Genomic DNA, 22057 nt, shown 5'->3' with positions numbered 1-22057 from the left:
TACCCCAGAGGAAAAATAAGGGTGCCTGTCGAATACAACGGCAAGAAAATACGGAAATTGTATCTCTACATTCTGCAAGATGGTGGACCACCGTTATTGGGACGTGAATGGATCAGAAAGATAAGTTTAGACTGGCACTCCATTCAGGCACTGACGGTGGCTGGTAAAAAGGATGACGACGTCACTCCTAGACGATTGTCAACAATCTTAGCTGACGCCAAAGAGGTATTTCAACAAGAACTGGGCACTCTTAAAGGTGTAACCGGCTCGATAAAAATAGAGGAGAATGCAATTCCCAAGTTTTTCAAAGCAAGACCGGTACCATATGCAATTCGCCCAGCCGTCGAGGCAGAGCTGGAGAATCTGGAGAATGCAGGCGTGTTATCTAAGGTCGACTGGAGCGAGTGGGCGACACCCATCGTTCCTGTCATGAAGAAAACGTTAAGCAATAAGTCCGGGGAGCCAAGGAAGGTTCGCATCTGTGGGGACTTCAAGGTGACCGTGAACCCGGTCCTTCACACAGTACAATATCCTCTTCCAAGGATAGAAGATATCTTCGCCTCACTATCCGGAGGGAAGCGTTTTACAAAAATTGACCTAGCGCAAGCATATTTGCAGATGGAGGTTGAAGAATCCTCTAGGAAGTATCTCATGATAAACACTCACACAGGTTTTTACCAGTATAATCGACTGGTATTCGGAGTAGCATCAGCTCCGGCGATATGGCAAAGAGCGATGGAACAAGTCCTGCAAGGGATTCCGAGGACTCAGTGTTACTTGGACGACATCCTAGTGACAGGTGAAGATGAGAGTGAACACCTTGCCAACCTAGAGCAGGTGCTCACTAGACTACGTGAACATGGGCTACGAGTCAATCGCCCCAAGTGCGAGTTTTTTAAGAAACAGATATCGTATTGTGGCCACATGATTGATGAAGAGGGGTTGCATAAGTCCCCTGACAAAATTGAAGCGGTAGTTAAGGCTCCAGCGCCTGAAAATGTGTCGCAACTGAGGTCATTCCTCGGATTGGTGAATTACTACCATAAGTTTTTGCCGAATTTGTCCACAATTCTGCATCCACTGAACGCCCTACTACGAACGGGAGTAGCATGGAAATGGAGCGATGAATGTAAGCGGGCCTTTCAGAAGAGTAAGGACCTAATCACTTCAAGAGAAGTATTGGCTCACTACAACCCATCACTACCGATGAGACTGGCGTGTGATGCGTCTCCCTACGGCATTGGGGCGGTACTGTCACATAAATTCCTTGATGGTTCAGAGAGGCCGATAGCTTTTGCGTCACGCTCGTTAACTTCAGCCGAGCGTAACTACGTCCAGATTGACAGAGAGGCCCTCAGCCTGGTGTGGGGGGTGAAGAAGTTCAATCACTACCTGCACGGTCAGAAATTTACTCTACTAACTGATCATCAACCTCTCGTCTCCATTTTCAACCCTCAGAAGGGCGTACCGATAATGGCACAATGGCTACAGAGGTGGGCCCTTTTCCTAGGGGCACACCAATATGACATCGTGTACAAAGGAACTAAACAGCATGGGAATGCTGATGGATTGTCGCGCCTACCGTTGCCGACGGTGGAAGAAGAACTGGCAGTGGATCCAGTGGAGTTATTCCACTCGACTATTGTCGAATGTCTCCCTGTGACGAATGCCAACATAGAAAAGGAAACACAAAATGACCCGACACTCTCCTGGGTCTATGATTTAACGGTGAAGGGATGGCCAGCACATGGCGAACCACTGCTGCCAGCATTCTCGCCAAGAAGAGAACAGCTGTCAGTGTGCAGAGGAACCTTGATGTGTGGATCCAGAGTAGTAATTCCACCCAAATTGAAGGATAGAGTGCTCAATGAGCTTCACGAGGGTCATCTGGGAGGGGTAAAAATGAAGAACTTAGCCAGAGCGTTTGTGTGGTGGCCGGGAATCGATAGAGAAATCGAAGAGATGACCAAGAGCTGTACAGGATGCCAGAAGGTCCAAAACGCCCCACCACAAGCCCCTCTACATCCATGGGAGTGGCCCTCATCTCCATGGCAAAGGGTGCACATTGATTTTGCTGGTCCCTTTATGGACTCGATGTTTTTAATTGCGGTGGATGCACATTCAAAGTGGCCAGAGGTAATAAAAATGTCCTCAACCACCACAGAAAAAACCATCACAGTCTTACGAACCATATTCACCAGAAATGGGCTGCCTGAACAGATTTGCTCTGACAATGGACCACAGTTTGTGTCTGAAGAGTTCCGGAGGTTCTTAAAGAACAATGGTGTTAAGCAGTACACATCCACCCCATATCATCCGGCCACTAATGGATTGGCCGAGAGGTTTGTTCAAACATTCAGGAAGGCTATCGAGGCAATGTGTAATGAAAATATACCCCTACAACACAAGGTAGATAACTTCTTGTTTGCCTACCGGAATGCGACACATGCGGTTACCAACCAAACTCCAGCCATGATGTTCTTCAATCGAAGACTACGATGCCGCTTGGATTTGGTTAAGCCAAACGTCAGAAGAGATGTGGAGAACAGGCAGTTCCAGAATAAGAATGAAAGGCCGACCAGGAGTTTTAAGATAGGTCAACCAGTTTTGGCCCGGGACTACCGCACAGAGAAATGGCAGCCAGGAACGATCTGTACACGGCAAGGACCTCTAATGTATACCGTGGACGTTGGAGAAAGCATTGTAAGACGCCATGCTGACCAGATTCTAGAGTCACTGGAAAACCTCAACTCCACACCACGATCTGATACACCTGGCGATGAAACCGAAGTACCAATTGCATCTACCGCAGAATCAGTGATATTGGAAGCAGACGAACCAAACAACAACATTGATCCCGACTCAACCTTGCCAGAAGAACCTGATATCCCAAAGAGGCGTTATCCAGACAGAATCAGGAAGCCTCCTCAAAGACTGAACTTATAATTGCTTAACTTCAACTAATGTATCTAGCAACCGTAATTGTAATTAGTTATTATTTAGTTGTTAAATAAATGTTATGTACTGTTTATCTAAAAGGGGAGGAATTGTTGTATATGTCCCTTTAAGGGAATAACTGGTCTCAGACTGCAGTACCGGCAGTGACCACCCCCGTATAAAAGGCCCTGGCAGGCTTCTGTAGTTTCAGTTTCCAGATTGTCTCCATTCAGTAAAGACTTGTTAAACCAACTCCTGCATTCCGTGTCTCCATTAACACATGGATTTAATAGCAATCACTTAAAAATGAATATAGGCCTTGCATCTAGGTAGCAAGCACCGTACCAGCAAGCCTGTAACAAAGTCAGTTTTTTTTATTCATTCATGGGACGTGGGCGCCGCTGGCAATGCCAGCATTTATTGCCCATCCCTAATTACCCTTGAGAAGGTGGTGGTGAGCCGCCGCCTTGAACTGCTGCAGTCCGTGTAGTGAAGGTACTCCCACAGTGCTGTTAGGGAGGGCGTTCCAGGATTTTGACCCAGTGATGATGAAGGAACGGTGATATACTTCCAAGTCAGGATGTTGTGTGACTTGGAGGGGAGCTTGAAGGTGGTGGTGTTCCCATGCATCATCTGCCTTTGTTCTTCTAGGTGGTAGAGTTCGCAGGTTTGGGAGGTGCTGCTGAAGAAGCCTTGGCGAGTTGCTGCAGTGCATCTTGTAGATGGTACACACTGCAGCCATGGTACGCCAGTGGTGGAAGGAGTGAATGTTTAAGGTGGTGGATGGGGTGCCAATCAAGTGGGCTGCTTTGCCCTGGATAGTGTTGAGCTTCTTGAGTGTTGTTGGAGCTGCACTCATCCAGGCAAGTGGAGAGTATTCCATCACACTCCTGACTTGTGCCTTGTAGATGGTAGAAAGGCTTTGGGGAGTCAGGAGGTGAGACACTTGCCACAGAATACCTAGCCTCTGACCTGCTCTTGTAGCCACAGTATTTATGTGGCTCGTCCAGTTAAGTTTCTGGTCAGTGGTGTCCCCCAGGATGTTGATGGTGGGGGATTCGGCGATGGTAATGCCGTTGATTGTCAAGGGGAGGTGGTTAGACTTTCTCATTGGAGATGGTCACTGCCTGGCGCTTGTGTGGCGCGAGCATTACTTGCCACTTCTCAGCCCAAGCCTAAATGTTGTCCAAGTCTTGCTGCATGCGGGCACAGACTGCTTCATTATCTGAGGGGTTGTGAATGGAACTGAACAGTGTGCAATCATCAGCGAACATCCCCACTTCTGACCTTATGTTGGAGAGAAGGTCATTGATGAAGCATCTGAAGATGGTTGGGCCTAGGACACTGCCTTGAGGAACTCCTGCAGCGATGTCCTGGGGCTGTGATGATTGACCTCCAACCACCACAACCATCTTCCTTTGTGCTAGGTATGACTCCAGCTAGTGGAGAGTTTTCCCCCTGATTCCCATTGACATCAATTTTGCTAGGGCTCCTCGATGCCACACTCAGTCAAATGCTGCCTTAATGTCAAGGACAGTCGCTCTCACCTCACCTCTGGAATTCTGTTCTTTTGTCCATGTTTGGACCAAAGCTGTAATGAGGTCTGGAGCGGAGTGCTTCTGGTAGAACCCAAACTGAGCATCGGTGAGCAGGTTATTGGTGAGTAAGTGCAGCTTGATAGCACTGTCGATGACACCTTTCATCACTTTGCTAATGATTGAGAGTGGACTGATGGGGCGGTAATTGGCCGGATTGGATTTGTCCTGCTTTTTGTGGACAGGACAAACCTGGGCAATTTTCCACTTTGTCGGATAGATGCCAGTATTGTAGCTGTACTAGAACAGCTTGGCCAGAGGTGTGGCTAGTTCTGGAGCACAAATCTTCAGCACGACAGCCGGGATGTTGGTGGGGCCCATAGCCTTTGCTATATCCAGTGCGCTCAGCTGTTTCTTGATATCATGGAGTGAATCGAATTAGCTGAGATGGATTCTGGTTGAAAATGGTTGCAAATGCTTCTGGGCTGCTAGATCTGTTCTGAATCTATCCCATTAGTATGGTGGTAGTACCACACAATGCGATGGAAGGTGTCCTCAGTGTAAAGACAGGACTTAATCTCCACAATGACTGTGTGGTGGTCACTCCTACCAATACAGTCATGGACAGTTGTATCTGCAATGGGTAGATTGGTGAGGACGAGGTCAAGTAGGTTTTTCTCTCGTGTTGGTTCTCTCACCACCTGCTGCAGTCCCAGTCTGGCAGCTATACCCTTCAGGGCTCGGCCAGCTCGGTCAGTAGTGGTGCTACCGAGCCATTCTTGGTGATGGATGTTGAAGTTCTGTGCCCTTGATACCCTTAGTGCTTCTTCCAAGCGGTGTTCAACATGGAGGAGTACTGATTCATCAGCTGAGGGAGGGCGGTAGGTGGTAATCAGCAGGAGGTTTCCTTGTCCATGTTGACCTGATGCCATGAGACTTCATGGTGTCCAGAGTCAATGTTGAGGATTCCCAAGGCCACTCCCTCTCGATTGGATACCACTGTGCGCCACCCCTGGTGGGTCTGTCCTGCCGGTGGGACAGGACATACCCAGGGATGGTGATGGAGGAGTCTGGGATATTGGCTGAAAGGTATGATTCTGTGAGTATGAATGTCAGGCTGTGGGACAGCTCTCTGAATTTTGGCCCGGTTGTTCATGAAGAGGACTTTGTAGGGTCGACTGGGCTGGGTGTGCTGTTGTCGTGCCTGAATACGGTGCCTAAGTCGATGCCGGTTTTATTCTTAGTTTTTTGTAGCAGTTTTGATACAACTGAGTGGCTTGCTGCACCATTTCAGAGGGCCGAGTCAACCACACTGTTGTGGGTCTGTAAGCTGCACAGTGCTCCAGGGAACCTACACAGCCGGCTTTTCAATACAAAACCCACGCATGGGGCGGTTAAAGGGGCCACGCAGTACCAAACAAAATTAGAGGGAACATTGGTCTGAAGTCTGAGAGATTTAGGTGTCCTCGTGCAGGAATTGGAGAGAGTTAGCATGCAGGTACAAAAAGCAATTAGGAAGACAAATGGCATGTTGGCCTTTATTGCAAGGGGGTGGAGTACAAGAGTAAGGAGGTCTTGCTACAATTGTACAGGGCTTTGGTGAGACCACACCTGGAGTACTGTGCACAGTTCTGGTCTCCTTATCTAAGGAAGGATATACTTGCCTTGGATGTGGTGCAACAAAGGTTCACTAGGCTAATCCCTGGGATGAGAGGGTTGTCCTATTAGGGGAGATTGAGTAGATTGGGCCTATACTCTCTGGAGTTTAGAAGAATGAGAGGAGATCTCATTGAAACATATAAGATTCTGAGGGGGATTGACAGGTTAGATGCTGAGAGATTGTTCCCCTGGCTGGAGAGTCCAGAACTAGGGGGCATAGTCTCAGGATAAGGGGTTGGCCTTTCAAGACAGACGAGGAGGAACTTCTTCACTCAGAGGGTTGTGAATCTTTGGAATTCTCTGTCCCAAAGGGCTGTGGATGCTCAGTCGTTGACTATATTTGAGGTTGAGATAAATTTTTGGACTCTAGGGGAATCCAGGGATATGGGGATCAGGCAGGAAAGTGGTGTTGAGGTCGTAGATCAGCCATGATCTTATTGAATGGCGGAGCAGGCTTGAGGGGGCCACATAGCCTACTCCTGCTCCTAATTCTTACGTTCTTCGGCCAGACCAGTTAAGGATGGCAGATTTCCTTCCTTAAAGGACAATAGTGAACCAGATGGGTTTTTATGACAATCCGGTAGTTTCATGGTCACTATTACTGGTACTAGCTTTTTATTCCAGATTTATTTAATTAATTAATTGAAATTAAATTCCCCAGCTGATGTGGTGGGATCCAGGCCTCTGGGTTGATTCCTGAGATGAAGGGGTTGTCTTATGAAGAAAGGTTGAGCAGGTTGGGCCTATACTCATTGGAGTTTAGAAGAATGAGAGGGGATCTTATTGAAACATATAAGATTCTGAAGGGGCTTGACAGGGTAGATGCAGAGAGGATGTTTCTCCTCGAGCGGGAATCTAGAACTAGGGGGCATAATTTCAGAATAAGGGGGCACCCATTTAAAACGGAAATGAGGAGGAATTTCTTCTCTCAGAAGGTCATGAATCTTTGGAATTCTCTTCCCAGAGAGCTGTGGTGGCTGGGTCATTGAATATATTTAAGGTGGAGATATACAGATTTTTGAATGGTAAGGGAGTGAAGGGTTACGGGGAACAGGCAGGGAAGTGGAGTTGAGGCCAAGATCAGATCAGCCATGATCTTATTGAATGGCGGAGCAGGCTCAAGGGGCCAAATGATCTACCCCTGCTCCTACGTCTTATGTTCTGATGGATTAGTCCAGTGACCTAACCACTATGCTACCATACCCCTGCACCTAAACCAACCTAACTCTTTGTCAGCTTTACTTACAAATGTACAGGTTAGTTCAGTTAGGAGCATTCTTCCCTCTGTCAGAAGGTTGTAGATTCAAGTCTTACTCCAGAACTTGAGTATATAATCTAGCCTGACACTTCGGTGTAGTATTGAGAGAGTGCTGAACGGTCAATGGCGCGGTCTTTTGGATGAGTTGTAAAAGTCCCAGGGTATTATTTGAGGAAGAGCAGAGAGTTGTCCTGGCAATTGTTCCTGCCGCACTCAACACCACCAAAGGCAGGGCCCCTGGCTATTCATCTCCTCTATTTGTGGGATCTTGCCATGTGCAAATTGGCTGCAACGTTTGGCTACAAAACAGAGACTATAGTTCAAAAGCCATTCATTTGGGATGTCCTGGAGATATGAAAGGTGCTAAATAAATATAAATATTTAATTACCTGTTATAAAGAGGGAAAATTAAACATATTGGTTCCAAAAGTCCATGGAGCAGGTTGAGGGGGTAGTTTCCCTAATTTCCCTGAAAATGGTGGGCACCACACGATTAGGGGCATTTTTTTAAATATTCATTTTATGGGATGTGAGCGTCGCTGGCAAAGTCAGCATTTATTACCCATCCCTAGTTGCCCTTGAGAAGGTGGTGGTGAGTCACCACCTTGAACCGCTGCAGTCCGTGTGGTGAAGGTACTCCCATAGTGCTGTTAGGGAGGGAGTTCCAGGATTTTGACCCAGCAACGATGAAGGATCGGCGATATACTTCTAAGTCAGGATGGTGTGCGACTTGGAGGGGAACTTGGAGGTGGTGGTATTCCCATGCGCCTGTTGCCCTTGTCCTTCTAGGTGAACCCCCAGGCTGGGAGTGACCTCAGCCCTGCCTCGGTATTGTAATGTGTATATATACCTTAAGGGAGAGAACTACTTTTTACAGCACCTGTATATTGTAGTACCGGCAGTGACCACACCTGTATATAAACCCTGAGTAGTGATCTGTATAGTTAGTTCTAGAGTAACCCTCATTCAGTAAACACCTGTTGAATCGTTCCCTGCAGTCTGTTGTCTGATTATTGAAGGACACAATATTAAGATACACGGATATAACAGGTATCAGCTGGTATCTCGGGTGAGCAGAGGCATTCCTGCTGGGTGGAGGAAGTGGAACCCACCTGGGGGTCCAAGCCTGGGACTTGGTCTGGACCATCAGCTTTTTTTCAGCCCTCTTTTATAAAGGGCTGTGGGTGCTGAATCGTTGAGTGTATTCAATGCTGAGATAGATTTTTGGACTCTAGGGGAATCAAGGGATATGGGGGTCGGGTGGGAAAGTGGTGTTGAGGTTGATGATCAGCCATGATCTTATTGAATGGCAGAGCAGGCTCGAGGGGCCGTATGCCCTGCTCCTGCCCCTGCTCCTAATTCTTATGTTCTTAAAGGGGACAGTGGGAGTTCTGTTTGGCTTCTTCTGGTCCACTGGTGCTTGCTGGCCCATAAGTAGCTTGACAGCATCGCATTTCCCACCCCCTTCCTGTGGGATGTGCCCGTAATGACGTGGGTATCCATTAGTAATATTTAAGTTGGGGAATTTCTCCTGACCCTACACACTCTGGTGAGCGCATCATGGCATTTACACCAGGTTGTCGGCCCTGCAGATTTTTGGTCCCATTTTAAGTTTGCAGTGGAGAAGCTTTCTGCTAAGAGGCATTCACCATAATTGAGGGACAACTCGCGGGAAGGCTCACAAAAAACAGACGAGCCTTCACTGAAGAACTTTGGTGTCAGCTGTGGCTCCGTGGGTAGCACTCTCTCCTTTGAGTCAGGAGGTTGTGGGTTCAAGTCCCACTCCAGAGACTTGAGCACAAAATCTAGGCTGACACTGCAGTGTAGTACTGAAAGTGTTGCACTATCGGAGATACTGTCTTTCAATTGAGACATTAGGGTGGATGTAAAAGATCCCATGGCACTTTTTCGAAGAAGAGCAGGGGAGTTCTCCCTGGTGTCCTGGCCAGTATTTAATCTCTCAACCAACATCACTTAAACAGATTATCTGGTCATTATCACACAGCTGTTTGTGGGATCTTGCTGTGTGCAAACTAGCTGGCGCGTTTCCTACATTACAACAGTGGCTACACTTCAAAAGTACTTCATTGCCTGTAAAGCGCTTTGGGAATTCCTGAGGTCGTGAAAGGCGTGATAGAAATCCAAGTCTTTTAACTAAAAAGTAGCTAAACCCAGAATTTAGACATTTTATATTTGTTTTAATACACTAAAGGCTGTACTGTATGGCAGAATGCTCCTTTTTGCAGCCGTCTGAAGTGACTCATAAGACTCATAATGAAAGGTCTACGCGTTTTGCCCACTGGCAGGGCTGTGCACGCTCAAAAGAACATTGTAAGTTGGTGCTCCGTCCTGTTAACGTTTGGGAATGCCCGAGTCAGTGTCCAGCACTCGTGTATAATTACAGAAATGGGTGCAGGAATAGCTACTGCCATCCACCAAATGGGATGACTGTTGGGTTAGTATAAGCATATTAAAATAGTCTCTTGTACCTCATAAAGGAGGCCTGATGAATAAAATGTTTCCCTCGGTCATGCTTCAGATCACAAGGTAGTGTTGGATGAAAAGGGCTCTTCAGCCTGTTTCTGTGTCACCTTTCTAGTACCCACCGTCTCCCCATTCCACTGTTTAAATTGAACCAGTGTCCTGGCATGAACCATTCTTCCTGGAAACCCATTCCAGCGCTTGATCACCCACTATAGAGAGAAATCATATTCTGTTCTCCCTTTACTGGCTCACATTCTTTTCCCCTTTTCCCACGCCTCACTTCTCTGGCACCTCTGACAGTGCAGTACTGCACTGGAGTGTCAGCCTAGACTTTTTTTGTGCTCAAGCACACTTGATCTCTTGGGGCCAGAATTTCCGCGGAGCCGCTTCCGTTCTGCCGCACTCCTGATGAAGTTATGGCAGGAGCAGCTCTGGGGGAGTTCTGGCCCATTGTCTACATTTGGTTCTCCTGACCAGTTCCCTAAACTACTTCTTCTTCTACTCTTCCCTGTCCTCTGGTCTACATGTGACTTTTTATACATGAGGAAAGTCTTTCTGACTTTACCCCCTACAGTACTTCTCTTATTGCCCGTGTTGATTTTCCAATCCCTTTTTTCTCTGCAGCACTTCTTTCCAAGTGGTAAATAAGTACTTTGTATTGACAGCACTGTATTGCTGAAAGTGTTCCACATTTCCTCTGTGCTCCTCCCTTGTAAATATTGGGTCCAGTCTACCACTTCAGCTCGCCCCTCTCCCTCAAAACTTGCTTTGTGAAAATTGAGAGTTTATATAGTACCCCACTAGTGTAAGCCTGACTCTAAGCCCCACCATACCGTGGCCATTTCTGAGGTGCTCCAGCATCACCACATTTAGGTTGTATAACAGTGCGTTTATAATTTTCAGAGACTTCTTTTGTCTCTTTGTTATAGCAGAAAGTGTGGTCCTGCTAAATTTTGACGGTTAAAAGAATTTTTTGATGCAGTGGCCACAGCTGTGCTGAAGGGAGGGACTTGCCCTGATTGACACAGGCTACAACCAATGGGAAAATGCCCGCGCATTCCTGTCCCTAGCTGCATAACGGCTATTAAAAACGTTGAGTCCATGAATGGACCAACAAAATCAATATGCACCCATTGCTATGGAGATGAGGGCCACTCCCATAGGTGTAGAGGGGCATGTGGTGGTGCATTTTGGACCTTTTGGCATCCTGAGCAGCTCTTTGTCAGGTCCTCGATTTGCTGATCGATCCCTGGCCACCACACAAGCCCTAGCAAGGCTTTTCATTTTCACCCCTCCCAGATGACCTTCGTGAAGCTCATTGAGCACTCTCTCCCTTAACTTGGGTGGAATTACCACTCGGGATCCACACATCAAGGTCCCCTGACATACTGACAGCTGTTCTCTTCTGGATGAGAATGTTGGCCATCCCTTCACCGTCAAGTCATATACCCGAGACAGCGTCGGGTCATTTCGGGTCTCCTTCTCTATATCAGCGTTAGTTACTGGCAAGCGTTCAATTATAGTCGACTAAAATATTTCGACCGGGTCCACTGCTGGTGCTTCCTCCGCAGTAGGCAGTGGCAGGCGTGATAGCCCATCAGCGTTTCCATGCTGTTTCGTGCCCTTATACTCGATTTCATATTGGTTCGCCCCTAGAAAAAGGGACCATCTTTGTAGCCGTTGCGCAGTCATCACCAGAACGCCCTCCTTTGGATTAAAGATGGAGACAAGTGGTTGGTGGTCAGTCAGCAAGGTGAACTTCTGCCCGTGCAGATAGTGGTTGAACTTTTTCACTCCCCACACTAGGCTGAGGGCCTCCCTGTCAATCTGGGCGCAGTTACGCTCGGCTGAGGTTAGTGACCGAGACGCAAAGGCTACTGGCCTCTCCGAGCCGTCCAAGAATTTGTGTGACAGCACCGCTCCAATGCCATAGGGTGATGCATCACACGCCAACCGAATTGGTAGTGCTGGGTTGAAATGAGCCAACACCTCTTTTGATGTGATCAATTTTTTGCACTTCTGGAAAACTCGTTTACATTCGTCACTCCACTTCCATGGTACCCCCGTTTGCAGTAGGGTGTTCAGTGGGTGTAGTACTGTAGACAAATTCGGCAAGAACTTATGGTAGTAGTTCACCAGCCCGAGGAACGACCTCAGTTGTGACACATTTTCCGGTGCTGGAGCCTTGACTACTGCCTCAATCTTTTCAGGGGACTTATGTAACCCCTCTTCATCAATAACGTGGCCACAATACGAGATCTCCTTCTGGAAAAACTCGCATTTGTGGCGATTAGCTCGGAGCCCATATTCCTTCAATCTAGTGAGCACCTGCTCCAGGTTGGCGAGGTGATCACTGTCATTTTCGCCCGTGACCAGGATGTCATCCAAATAACACTGGGTCCCTGGAATCCCTTGCAGGACTTGATCCATTGCCCTTTGCCAAATAGCTGGAGCTGATGCTACCCCGAACACCAGCCGGTTGTATTGGTAGAGACCTTTATGAGTGTTGATCGTGAGGTACTGTTTCGAGGCTTCTTCTACCTCCATTTGCAGGTACGCCTGGGCCAGATCAATCTTAGTGAAGCGTTTCCCTCCCGATAGCGAGGCGAAAATATCTTCAATCCGCGGAAGCGGATATTGTACCATGTGAAGGACTGGGTTCACTGTCACCTTAAAGTCCCCACAGATGCGAACCTTCTTTGGTTCCCCAGGCGTATTACTCAACGACCTCTTCATTACAGGAACGATGGGTGTAGCCCACTCACTCCAGTCCACTTTGGACAGTACTCCTGAACGTTCCAAACCTTCCAGCTCTGCTTCGACGGCTGAGCGGATCGCATAAGGCACCGGTCTGGCCATAAAAAAAAAAAAAAAAAAAAAACTTTGGGCTTACATTTTCCTCTATTTTGATCGTCGCTGTTATGCCTTTTAGTGTTCCGAATCCCTCCTGGAACACTTCTTGTGCGTCAGTTAGCATTTTTGACAGTCGTCCAGGTGTGACGTCGTCATCCTTTTTGGCATCTACAGTCAGTGCTTGTATGGAATGCCAATCTAGCTGTATCTTCCGGATCTATTCACGTCCTAGTAGTGGTGGTCCTCCATCTGGCAACACATATAGGTCCATTTTTGGTGTTTCCTTGCCGTTATATATAACGTTCACCCTTATTTTTCCTTTGGGGTAGACTTTTTGCCCCGTGTACGTCTTCAAGACAATCTCTGTATCTCTCAAAGGCATATGTGAGAATAGCCGCTTGTAGTCCCTTCGGTTTATGACTGTTAGGGCTGATCCTGTGTCCAATTCCATTTTCACTTGGACTCCGGCTATCTTGAGCGTGACCCAGATAGTTTGGTGATCCTCCGTTTTGATCACATTATGTAGTTTCAGACAACCCAGCTCCTTGCTTCCGGAGTCTGTATCACTCTTCTGTTCGTCTGAACTACTCTCCGTCACCTTATGTACCTTCTTGTACTTCTCCTGTGGAGATTTCTTGCTGCTGGTTTTCTTTCCCGACCTGCAGACTCTTGCTATGTGTCCTACTTTTCCACACTGTCTGCACACTTTGTCCTTGAACCAGCAATCATTATGGTCGTGTGTTGTTCTGCCGCAGCAATAGCACTTCACTGTTCCGTATGACATTTCATTTGTGCCATATTCTTGCGGTCTCCGTTGTATCTCTGCAGCACCCCGTGCGGCTGCTTCGTGTGATACTGCCATGCTGAAAGCCTTGTCCAGCGTAAGATCCTTTTCTGATCGAAGCCGTTTCTGGGTTCCTTCACTTTGAAGCCCACACACAAACTTGTCCCTTAAAGTGTCTGCTAGTCCCGTTCCAAACTGGCAGTGTTTCGATAGCTTGCGCAGTTCCATTAAATACTCAGCATTACTTTCATCTTTATGCTGGTTCCTTTTGTGAAACTTAAATCTTTTTGCTATCAGCAGCGGTGTGGGGTTTAAGTGGTCCTGTAGGATTGACACTATGTTTTCAAAATCCTTTTCCACTGGCTTCTCTGGGGCTACTGGGTTTCGCAGTAAGCCATACGTTTTTGCACCCATTGAATTCAACAATACCAGCGCTTTCTTGTCATCTGGCACTTCATTCGCCTTGCAGTACACTTCTATGCGTTCGACATATGTCGCCCAATCTTCGGCTTGATTGGCGAATGCTGTGACACTGCCACTCTTCGGCATCCCTGGGTGTGGTTAGACTGGCTCAAAATGGCGTCGCCCGCGCGCTCCCTTCTTCTCCGCTGCGGCTCAAAATGGCGTCTCCCGCGCTGTCCCTCCTTCTCCGCTGCGGCTAAAAAATGGCGTCTCCCGTGCTCTCCCTTCTCCGCTGCGGCTCGGCCCTTGAACACCGGCTGCGCTCTGCGCGTTTTCCTGTGCACCTCTCTCTCTCGTTGACGCTGCTCAGCCCTTGAACACCGGCTACGCTCTGCTCTCTCTCATTGACGCCGCTCGGTCCTGAACACCGGCTGCGCCATGTGCGCTCTACCCTCTCTCTTCTCCCGTCGACGCCGCTCGGTCTTTTTCTGTGCCGTCGGTCGGCTCTAGCCGCCGCTGTCCGGGAAGGGTCTGCGCCGTAGCTGTTGCCAGCCCGTTTCGCTGGACCACCATGACTGGAGAACCAAGCCCAGCTCTCAACAGCCTCCCCTGCGATGCTCCAGTCTCCGCTGGGTGGTCGACACCCGTACTTCTGGACTCGGCCGCCTTCTTTCACTGTTTTCCAGGAGCGAATCCCTGGGAGGTGATGCAGAGTTGCAGGTAGGTTTGAATCTTCTCGTTGCCAATGTTAGATCCGTGTATCTTGATGTTGTGTGTCCTTCAATAACTAGACAAGAGACTGCAGGGAACAATCAACAGGTGTTTACTGGATGAGGGTTACTCTAAAACTAACTATACAGATCCCTACTCAGGGTTTATATACAGGTGTGGTCACTGCCGGTACTACAGTATACAGGAGCTGTAAAAAGTAGTTCTCCCCTTAAAGGTACATACACTACAGAAAGTATTGAAGATGAACAAGGTTGAAGAGCCAAACGGAGATCCCGTCTAAGAGAAGAGCAGAACTTCAAGGTAGGCAAACCCACAAAGGGTTTGCCCCGAAACGTTGACTATTTTCTCTCCACGGATGTTGCTTGGCCTGCTGAGTTTTTCCAGCATTTTCCCTAGTGCTTATGTTGACGGGGATATCATTTTTTGTGTGAGGATTTGCTAAGAGGACAGTAGGGCCCAATGTGTCGGTCAATAAAGCGAATGTGATGAACAAGGCTCCTGTGTTCGTTTAATGGGGACCTTCTCAAAAAAAGTGGTTAAAGCATTAGTCAAAGACATGCTCATCACCACTAGGACTGCAGCTTGAATAAAGCAGTGTTTCAGCAGCCTTATACAAAAAAATCATTACATTTGACATCTTTTTTGTATAAGTATACTGTTTTAAAAATATTCCGAGTAAGTGGTAATGACAGACTGGGGAAGCTGGCTTGGGAGAATCCTGACTACGTGAGGGTGCTGAATTATCAGAAGTTGAACACTGTGTTAATGACCTTTTGCTGGATTTGTCTTGGCTGCAGTAATGTTTTCCCAGTTTGGCACTTAAAGCAGAATGTTGATGAAAGCTCCTTTTTGATGTGACTGTTGCAAACTGGGATTTTGTGCAGGTAATTAAGAATATGTTTAATGCATTAGTGCATGTGTAGTAACTAACCAATTATTAAGGGATGGACAAGTTAACATTTCAGGCGTAACCTTTCTGATGAGTGTTAACGTGTCCGTTCTCTCCACAGATGCTGACTGACCTGCTGAGTATTTCTGGCATTTTCTATTTTTATTAAAGGCCTGATTGAATTGAACCAATGAGCAGTTTTATGCGTCATATCCCTCACCACTGATCCCTATGCTCCAAGTGTGAACTGTGCAACAATTGACGCAGGGTTAATGGTGCTTGCCCACACAGAAACTTTGAGTTACGTTACAGACCAGTAGTAGCATTTCATCTGAGTGAAGTATTCAGTTTTGGCAGCAGCTGCATTATGGCAGCAGAGAAATAACAAGATGACAGAGAATATGGGGGATGGAGAATTATTCTTTCTAAGGAATTTATTGGATCAGAACCAACTATTTAGCTTTTAAGAAAACAGCAGCATCTGCATTGCGTTAGCCTCTGTCGGAACCTAGCAGGAGGGGTAGACACTTGACCCATCAAGCCTACTGTCATTTTGATTTTCAGGGCAACTCTTTGATCTTTTTAATCCCAAATCTCTGCCCTTGCTTCATATCCCTTTAATATCATTATGTCCTAACTAAGTCTCTGGCTGGAATTTTGTGGAGGAAGATGGGCTGGAGGGTGGGGGATGCTCCGATGCAGCAGGGCCTGATTTGTATGTGAGGCCTCGGTTTTCTGCCCACAGCCAGTCAGATTGAGAGGCTGGCTGGTTGCAGGTGGGTAGGCCTACGGCTGCACAGAAGAGGGTTCGCGTGGCGGCCGGGCCTCGAAATGGATTTAGTGGGGGGGTGGGGGGAGGGAGAGAGAGAGGATTGGGAGTCAGGCTGAGGGTCGGGGGTGAAAAGGATCGGAGGTCAGGCCGTGCTGTTTAATGGATCGGGGCGAGGGCGAAGAGAGAGGATCGGGGCTGGATGATGGGGATTGGGAGGTAAAGGGAAGTTTGTGACCGGCCTGAGAATCATCGTTGCTGTGGGAGGTGATCGGAGGCCTGGGAAGGCAATCGGAGGCCTTGTGGGGTCACCGATTGCGGTGCGGGGTGAGTTACGTAGGGACCCTGGATCCAGAAGGTTGGTATAAAGCCACTTGCCTCCTGGATCCAGCAATCCCCACTTCTGTTTAACTGTCTGGTTTCACGAATTGTGTGAAACCCGTCCACATGCAGTTAAAAACAAAATGGAGGTTAAAAAAGAGTCTTCCAGCCTCATTATAATTAAATTGAGGTTCCGCCCCGCTGGGAGCGGGTTGGTTGCTGTCGCCCGCCCCGTGATGCCCTCCTGTCCCGCCTCCGTTAAAACTGGAAGTGGGTGGGTTGGAGGCGGGATCAAGTCGGGAATCCCATTTTTAACAATTTAACTGCCCGCACGCTCCAAACCCACGTTTTTTAAGGTTTAAATTCCTCCCTCTATCTTCCTTTTAAATGACTCGGTTGATTCTGCATCTATGGCCTGCTGGTGCAGTGCATTCCACATTCTCACAATTATTTGCACGAAGAAATATTTTCTGGATTTGTTTTTTTTACTGGTTTAGTTCGAGTTTTTCCTTGCCTTGGATTCTCTTACTAGAGGGAAGTCTTTCCCCATCTACCTGGTCAATTTGTTTTACTATTTAAAACACCCATGAAGTAGGTTTTCCTCTTCCTTGTGCCTGGGGAGTTGGGATTTCCGCAGACTTCCCCAACCAGAGTGAGTGAGCCTGCGTAAGTAGTGACATACCCGCTTAAGTTGGGGGGGTGGGGGTGTGTGTGTGGGGAGGAGATCCCAGCCTCCGCACCTCACTCCTCTCTCTCTGCACTCCATTGGGTGCCCCTGTGGAGGGGGGCTTGAACATTGCTGGTGCTGTGGCTTGCTCTGGTCCCCCTGTGGACCAGTGGACCAGAGGGTCTTCGAAGCGTTCCAGGGGCAGGCTGAAGATGTGGCGGGCAGTGAGATGAATTTTAGGTAAGCCCCTCAGGACAATCTGAAGACTGCTGCTCTCCAGAAGCCACAAGGTCCCTATGTCAGTTAAAATAATAGTTACTGGACTACAGGCTAAACCTCCATTTTATCTGCACTAATACAGAAGTGGGCTGCAGTGCAGCTGTCATTTTTCTGTGTGCAAGTTTGAATAAAGTCCTACAAAGGTGAATTCCCAGACAATGTGCAGACCAGTTTTGGTGGTTTATATTTCTTAAATTTTTCACTGCACCTCACCTTGTACATTGGCCATCTCGGTGTGTAAGGCCGGAGTGCTTTGCTGCTTTAAGATCCTTATACCCCATGTCTGTTTCCACATCCTGCTGATTTCCATTTCTGAAAACATGTCCTGTGGTATTGAACCATCAACCTGTGGCTGTGTCTTTTCTTCATCATGAGATATTGTCATCCTCCACGGAGCTTGTCAGATCCTCAGAAGTTGGAATGTGCTGTTGTTGTACTGGAGATGGTGTGGATGGCGATGTTCTGGTGCATATTCCCCGGCACCGTGCTCCTCTTGCACGTCCCCGATTTTCCTTGGCTGCACCATTGGTGGCTGTGCCTTCAGCTGCCAAGGCCCTAAGCTTTGGAATTCCCTCCCTAAACCTCTCCAATGCACGATCTCCTTTTTAAGTCTCTGCTTAAAACCCATCTCTTTGACCAAATGTGTCTTAGTATCTCTCTGTCTCTGTGTACAGACCCCCAAACAGTAATGCTAAGGTTGGGGATGGCATTAAACGGGAAATTAGAGACACGTGCAATAAGGGCACAGCAGTTATCATGGGTGACTTTAATCTACATATAGATTGGGCTAACCAAATTAGTAACAATACTGTGGAGGAGGAATTCCTGGAGTGTATACGGGATGGTTTCCTGGACCAATATGTCGAGAAACCAACTAGAGATCAGGCCATCTTAGACTGGGTATTATGTAATGAGAAAGGATTAATCAGCAATCTTGTTGTGTGAGGCCCCTTGGGGCGGAGCGATCATAATATGATAGAATTCTTCATTAAGATGGAGAGTGAAGTAGTTGACTCCGAGACTAGGGTCCTGAATTTAAATAAAGGAAACTACGATGGTATGAGGCGCGAGTTGGGTAGGATGGATTGGGGAATGTTAATTAAAGGGTTTATGGTGGATAGGCAATGGCAAACATTTAAAGATTGCATGGATGAACTACAGAATTTGTTCATTCCTGCTTGGCATAAAAATAAAACAAAAGGTGACTCAACCGTGACTAACAAGGGAAATTAGGGATAGCATAAGATCCAAGGAGAGGACATATAAATTGGCCAGAAAAAGCAGCAAACCTGAGGATTGGGAGCAGTTTAGGATTCAGCAAAGGAGGATAAAGAGATTAATTAAGAGGGGGAAAATCGAGTATGAGAGTAAGTTTGCAGGGAACATAAAAACTGACTGTAAAAGCTTCTATAGCTATGTGAAGAGAAAAAGATTGGTGAAGTCAAGCGTACGTCCCTTGCAGTCAGAATCAGGGGAATTTATAATGGGGAACAAAGAACTGGCATACCAATTAAATACATACTGTCTTCACAAAGGAGGACACAAATAACCTCCCAGAGACATAGGGTCTAATGAGAGGGAGGAACTGAATGAAATCAGTATTTGTAGGGAAATGGTGTTAGGGAAATTGACTGGATTGAAGGCCGATAAATCCCCAGGGCCTGATAATCTACATCCTAGGGTACTTAAGGAAGTGGCCCTAGAAATAGTAGATGCATTGCTGGTCATCCTCCAAAATTCGATAGACTCTGGAACAGTTCCCATGGATTGGAGGGTAGCAAATGTTACCCCACCATTCAAAAAAGGTGGTAGAGAGAAAACGGGGAATTGTAGACCGGTAAGCCTGACATCGGTAATGTGGAAAATGCTAGAGTCCATTATAAAAGATGTAATAGCAGAGCACTTGGAAAACAGTGACAGGATCGGACAAAGTCAGCATGGATTTACAAAAGGTAAATCGTGCTTGACTAATCTACTGGAATTTTTTGAGGATGTAACTGGTAGAATAGATAAGATAGAACCAGTGGATGTGGTGTATTTGGACTTTCAGAAGGCTTTTGATAAGGTCCCGCATAAGAGATTAGCGTGTAAAGTTAAAGCACAAGGGATTGGGGGCAAGGTACTGACTTGGATAGAGAACTGTTTGGCAGACAGGAAGCAAAGAGTTGGAATAAACGGGTCTTTTTCCGAGTGACAGGCAGTGACTAGTGGGGTACCGCAGGGATCGGTCCTTGGACCCCAGCTATTCACAATATGTATTAGTGATCTGGACAAGGGAACTAGATGTAATATCTCCAAATTTGCAGACGACACAAAGCTGGGTGGGCGTGTGTGCGGTGAGGAGGATGCCGAGAAACTCCAGTATGATTTAGACAGGTTGGGTGATTGGGCAGATGCATGGCAGATGCAGTATAATGTGGATAAATGCAAGGTTATCCACTTTGGTGGCAAAAACAGGAAGGCAGATTATTATCTGAACGGCAATAGATTGGGAGAAGGGGAAGTGCAATGAGACCTGGGTGTCCTTGTGCATCAGTCGCTGAAGGTAAGCATGCAGGTGCAGCAGGTGGTTAAGAAGGCAAATGGTATGTTGGCCTTCGTAGCAAGAGGATTCAAGTACAGGAACAAGGATGTCTTGTTACAGTTGTACAGGGCCTTGGTGAGACCACACCTTGAGTATTGTGTGCAGTTTTGGTCGCCTTATCTGAGGAAGAATGTTCTTGCCATGGAGGGGGTACAGCGAAGATTCACCAGACTGATACCTGGGATGGCAGGAATGACGTATGAGGAGAGATTGGGTCGATTGGGCTTATACTCGCTGGAGTTTAGAAGAATGAGAGGGGATCTCATTGAAACTTATAAAATTCTAACAGGACTAGACAGACTAGATGCAGGAAGGATGTTCCCGATGGCGGGGAGTCCAGAACCACGGGTCACAGTCTAAGGATAAGGGGTAAGCCATTTAGGACAGAGATGAGGAGGAATTTCTTCACCCAGAGAGTGGTGAACCTGTGGAATTCTCTACCACACAAGGCAGTTGAGGCCAATTCATTAAATATGTTCAAGAAGGAGTTGGATATATTTCTTAAGGCTAAAGGGATCAAGGGATATGGGGAGAAGGCAGGGACAGGGTACTGAATTTGGATGATCAGCCATGATCTCATTAAATGGCGGAGCAGGCTCGAGGGGCCGAATGGCCTACTCCTGCTCCTATCTTCTATGTGTCGAATTTTGTCTGATAACGCTCTTGTGAAGTGCCTTGGGACGTTTTACTACATTGATGGTGCCATATAAATGCAATTTGTTGTAGTGCTGGTGGTTGAGGTGGTGCTGATTGCAGTAGTGGAGCCTTTGGTTGCCTCTCCGCTGGAGAAAAAAAGTGTAGTTCATAAGAATTATATAATGAACTTACGTACTTGCACAGCTACAGAATATTCATATAATTGTCATAGAAGTTTACAAATTGTAAGCACCGTGCCACCATTTAAAAAACTGTAAGGAATATATGAGCTTGTGGTGAAGATTGTATTTTACACACAATAGGGGTAAGTTTCTGAATTTGCATTTCCAATGGAGAACTTCCGCTGCTGGAAGCACATATTGAAAAGCCAGGCACATGTGGCGCTTTATATTCTAACTGTTACTGTTAGAATTTCATCCATCACACTCGACCACATTTCAAATATGTGCTCCCAGCAGGCAAGGCTCCCCGTCAGAAGCGTGAACTCGTTTCATTGTTTTGTATATTCACCAGACTGAGAATGTTGTTGTTTCTGCCTCTTACAGTGAAGAGAAGCCCAAGACTCCAGCTCTGGAGAAGAAATAAGTGAAGATAAATTCCAGGTAGGAAAAAAAATGAAAATAAAATGAGCATTAATTAGTGAGTGGCTGCAGGTTCTGTGTGGTGATGTACTTGGTGGCAGGATCGTGTATATAGATTTAAATTTTATGAATTTGTGGCAGTCTTTCACATGAGACATTAAACCAAGGTCCTGCCTGCCCTCTTGGGTGGATATAAAAGATCCCGCAGCACTATTCGAAGAAGATCAGGGAAGTTCTCCTGGTGTCCTCGTCAACATTCATCCCTCAACCAACACCATCAGAAACAATTTAATTGGTCATTTAACTCATTGTCATTTGTGGTAAACAAATAGTATTCAGTGCAATGCAGCGTATTAGCAAACCCTCTGTGTCCCCTAAAACATCAACGTGTCAGTTCTTTCTTCAGATGCTGACTGACCTGCTGAGTGTGTCCAGCATTTTCTGCTTTTGTTTCAGATTTCCAGCAACTGTGGTTTTTGTGCCGTTTTCTTTATTTGCAAACTTTGCTATCAATCATGAAACATGTATCAAAGGCAATAAAGGTGCAAACAGTTGCTCAGTTTTTCCATGGCACAATGCAGCCAGTGTCAAACTAACATTGACTCACTGCTAACTGTCCTCTGAGGTAAGCTGACCCACAGAGTATTGTTCAAAATCTTTTCAAAC

General features: G+C 46.9%; 1 protein-coding gene across 2 annotated transcripts in view; it reads left to right on the top strand.

Moving 5' to 3' along the window:
- LOC147115167 (neurocalcin-delta) overlaps positions 1-22057 on the top strand; it is a 506449-nt gene that overhangs the window by 156292 nt on the left and 328100 nt on the right. The window contains exon 1 of one of the 2 annotated variants that reach the window (XM_085993469.1): positions 21350-21412. The exons of the other annotated variant lie outside the window; for it this stretch is intronic. The gene's annotated coding sequence lies outside the window, so the exon portion shown is untranslated. Of the gene's footprint in view, positions 1-21349; positions 21413-22057 lie in introns of those variants that run through there. 2 annotated transcript variants of the gene reach the window in all.

Source organism: Somniosus microcephalus, chromosome 7 (assembly GCF_052327205.1).
Source record: "Somniosus microcephalus isolate GS21.2 chromosome 7, FLI_Smic_1.0, whole genome shotgun sequence".
In the NCBI taxonomy this organism is placed as follows: Eukaryota; Metazoa; Chordata; class Chondrichthyes; order Squaliformes; family Somniosidae; genus Somniosus; species Somniosus microcephalus.
Note: the sequence above shows the minus strand (reverse complement) of the source record. Positions and strands in the feature narration are given on the sequence as shown.